Genomic DNA, 4,102 nt, shown 5'->3' with positions numbered 1-4,102 from the left:
TCAACAGCAGCATTGATCTGCCTCCAGGCCATAAAATGACCTGTTGCCACAGTCAGGGCAGCAGTCAGTACAGAACAAGATCCTCTTGGGATGCCTTAAGTCCCTCACTCTCCCCATCAGCTCAGCCCTAATTTGGGAAAATCTGCTCCGGCAGACAGTACCATCAGCACCATAACTCTCCCGTGGGGCAGGATACAGCTCCAGGCATAAGTTGTTGAGTCTGATTGTGTGGCACAGCAGGTTCTCCAGGGTGGCCATGGAGATGGGATTTCCACAGAAGCTGAAGGTGGTGAGCTCAAAGCAGCGGCTCAGGGTAGGCAGGATGGCGTTGAATTGGGAGTCTACGATGCCACAGTCATCTAAGTCCAGGTACTCAAGGGTGGCTGCAAGTTTTTCTAGCAGAACTTGGAGAGACACAAGACTGAAATTGGCCAGTCTGATGCCACTCAGGTCCAGGGTCTTTAGTTGACTGATGCTCGGGCACTGGGACAGATGTCTCAAGTCTGATTCCAAAAGCACACAGTTAGTTATTGCTAGGATCTTTAACGGGGTCTTCAGACAGCTGGAGAGAGAGAGCAAGAAGTTAGTTCTGGAGAATTTTAGGGGTGAGTTGAGGGTGGTGGGGAATGTCAAGGTGAAGGACCAAGACCATTTTGCCCAAGCCCAGGGGCATTCTGATTGATGGTCAACACTTAGGATGCCGCATGATGAAGAGCTTTGCCACTGAGGTCAATTCCATTTTAGGCCTGGTGCAGTAACTCATACCTGTAATCCCAGAACTTTGGGAGGCTTAGACTGGCAGATTACTTGAGGTCAGGAATTTGAGACCAGCCTGGCAACCATGCCACAACACCATCTGTACTAAAAATGCAAAAATTAGCCAGGTGTGATGGCAGGTGCCTGCAATTCCAGCTACTTGGGAGGCTGAGGCAGGAGAATCGCTTGAACCCAGGAGGTGGAGGTTTCAGTGAGCAGAGATCACACCACTGCACTCTAGCCTGGATGACAGAGCAAGACTCTGTATCAAAAAAAAAAAATATATATATATATGTATATATATATATATACATCCATTTGAGCCTGTCTTTTCACCATCATTTATAGGAATGGATCTAGTTCACAGAATCCCTGAAGCTCCCTTTCCTCATCTGTCAGGCAGAAAACCACATCTCTGGGCCACACAAGCCCACTGGAGATGCAGGCAGAAGGGACAAACCCAGGCAGGATCCTGCAACCTCAGCTGGTGTGGGTGGGCTGCAGGAGTCTCTGACACGCCTGTATCATCAGCAAACCGTCTATCAGTTTCACCATTCTTTGTGCCTGCTGCCTGACCCTGTCTTTCAGAGTCATGCATTTCTTATGTAATTAATTTATCTGGAGCTCAAAACAACCTATTATGACAGGGAAGTAGAGATGGGATCATTTGTGTTCACCAAGCTGTGGGGCACAAAGCTGGTATTCTGAAATGTGCAGGTTTGCTGAGCATTTCCCTCTTCAGTGCCCACTTAATTTCCCTACTTCCCATCATCTTCTGAAAAATTAGCTTGTTGGCTGGCCATGGTGGCTCACGCCTATAATCCCAGCACTTTGGGAGGTCAAGGCAGGTTGATCACCTGAGGTCAGGAGTTGAAGAATAGCCTTGCCAACATGTTGAAACCCTGTCTCTACTTAAAATATAAAAATTAAACAGGTGTTTTGGCCCACACTTGTAATCTCAGGTACTCGGGAGGCTGAGGCAGGAGAATCACTTGAACCCGGTAGGCGGAGGTTGCAGTGAGCTGAGATGGTGCAACTGCACTCTAGCCTGGATAATAAAAGTGAAACTACTTCTCCAAGAAAAAAAAATTATCTTGTTTGTTTTTATTTTTCATTTATTCATTTCTGAAAGGGGTCTTGCTATGTTATCCAGACTGGTGTTAAACTCCTAGGCTCAAGTTATCCTCTTGCCTCAGACTCCCAAACTGTTAGAATTACAGGCATGAGCCCCCACCCCTGGACTAGTTTTCATCATCTTAACTTAGACATAGATCCTCAGGAAGAATTCCCAAAGGCACCCTCACTAGATCTGAACCCTCCAGTAGCTAGCTTCCTAGCATGGCAGCCTCTCTATAGCATCTACCCCAGCTGATGCATCTGCCTCTATTGGGATAGTTGCATGATACTCATTTCAGGACAGAGCTGCCAACAGGAAAATGCATGGACTTTCTAGTGTCCTCTTCACTGTTACATCCTCATAGGCTGGCTCACAGTAGGTGTCCACTAGCATTTACTGTAACAGGCTCTGCTGTGGTCTGCAGAGAAAGCTCACCACCCTCCCTCACCTGAGCAGCTGGTCCAGGTGGCCTTCAAGGAAAGAAACAGAGTTCATGTAAAGCTTTTGGAGGCAGCGCAGGTTGAGGAACTGAATGGTGAACTGTGTAAAAAACTCTTTCTGTTTTGGGGAAACGTAGCGAGAGACATCCATATGGGAGAGATAGAGCTTCTGAAGATTCCTCATCTGGCCCATGTATGGGATAACTGTGTCAGCATGGGCAGTATCCAATTGCAATCCACTTCCACCTCCTGGATACAGTCTAGGTTCACCGTTTTCAGGATGTTTCTGATATTGTGGAAAGGCATTCCCAAAATTTTCAGCGTCTTACAGCACAGGTGTAGTGAATCTTTCCTCGGCTTGACCCACAGAAGGAGGCAGGTGTGGTATTCATCCAGAGTCCTGTTCTTGAGCCAAAAGTCTATGAAAAGAGTCAAGGGTTGCTGTCCTCTCATCCTTGGACAGTCTGGCACTGGTTTTCTGTTCCTCATGGCATTTGGGGAGCACCCATGGGCCATGGCTTCAGACCAAACCATCCAGAAGTTCTCACTGATATCCTGTAAATCCAGCACTTGAATTTTCCACCTCCTGTGGGAAAATAGAGGTGAGGCTGAGAATTCAAGGACTCACTTCTGAACTTAAACTCCACATCATGGATAGCAGCTGCTCCCCTCGCTGCTTCTTCTCCCTCTCTCTGACTATTCTCCGTCCTGTTTTCCCCTTGGATGCTGCCCAGTTCCACTTTTTTATTTGAGACAAAGTTTCCCCCTGTCTCCCCAGCTGGAGTGCAGTGATGTGATCTCGGTTCACTGCAACCTCCACCTCCCGGGTTCAAATGATTCTCCTGAATCAACTTCACAAGTGTCTGGGATTACAGGAGCTCACGACCTTGCCCAGCTAATTTTTGTATTTTTAGTAGAGTCGGGGTTTGCCATTTTGGACAGGCTGGTCTGAAACTCTTGACCTCGGCCTTCCAAAGGGCTGAGATTACGTTGTGAGCCACTGTGCCCGGCCCAGTTCTCACTTTTCATGGCGCCTTTCAGTGCCAATAGACGGGAGGTCTCTGTTACCTCCATCGACCCTGGGTGGTGAGCAGTCCTTTCCCTGAGGAGCTGGGGAATGGCCGAGGCCTTTCTGAGCTTTCTCACCAGTGTCATCCCCTCTTGGGCCTCCCTACTCCTCATGACCCAGCTGTTCCTTCTCTGGACACCTGGGCCATCCCCACCAGCCCACCTGGCCCACCTCACCTGAGACAATCCCCGTGGGTAAGCAGTGCATCGAGCCCATCGAGCACAGCTTGGAAGATCTCCAGACAAGCCATCTTTATCAGAGGCCTCAGAGGGAGGCGGCGGAAGGGCCAGGCCTGCACCATCAGCTTCAGGGCCTCACAGTGTCTCCTGCTGAAGGCTTCCATGAACAGTGGGGGTAAAAGTTCCATGGGCAGCTCCTCCAGGGTAGAGATGGTCAAGGCCTGGTCCCTCAACAGGCTCTGCCCCGCCAGCTCCAGAAGTCTGGATGGAGTCTGGATGCTCACCTTCATGAGTCTGCAAGGAAAATTTCCACAGGACAAATCCAGAGAAAAGGCATCACTCTCAGGCCAAGCCCATGCAATTTCATCTTCTCCTATGGCCAAAGTCACTGCTCTGGCAGTGGGGAAAGAGTCCTCAATTTACTCCAATTCTACTCTGTACTCAGTGTCCACAAAGCCAGGCTTCTGCCTCTGCTGCATCAGCATAAGGATCTACCAAGCAGTGAGAAGGCAGGACCACCACTAGCCCTTCCTTTCTATCC

General features: G+C 49.2%; 1 pseudogene; it reads right to left on the bottom strand.

Moving 5' to 3' along the window:
• Positions 1-3,860, bottom strand: LOC129007476 (PRAME family member 5-like; annotated as a pseudogene).
• Positions 3,861-4,102: the final 242 nt, after the last annotated feature.

Source organism: Pongo pygmaeus, chromosome 1, assembly GCF_028885625.2.
Source record: "Pongo pygmaeus isolate AG05252 chromosome 1, NHGRI_mPonPyg2-v2.0_pri, whole genome shotgun sequence".
In the NCBI taxonomy this organism is placed as follows: domain Eukaryota; kingdom Metazoa; phylum Chordata; class Mammalia; order Primates; family Hominidae; genus Pongo; species Pongo pygmaeus.
The sequence above is the reverse complement of the archived record's forward strand: the minus strand, read 5'-3'. Positions and strand labels throughout refer to the sequence as shown.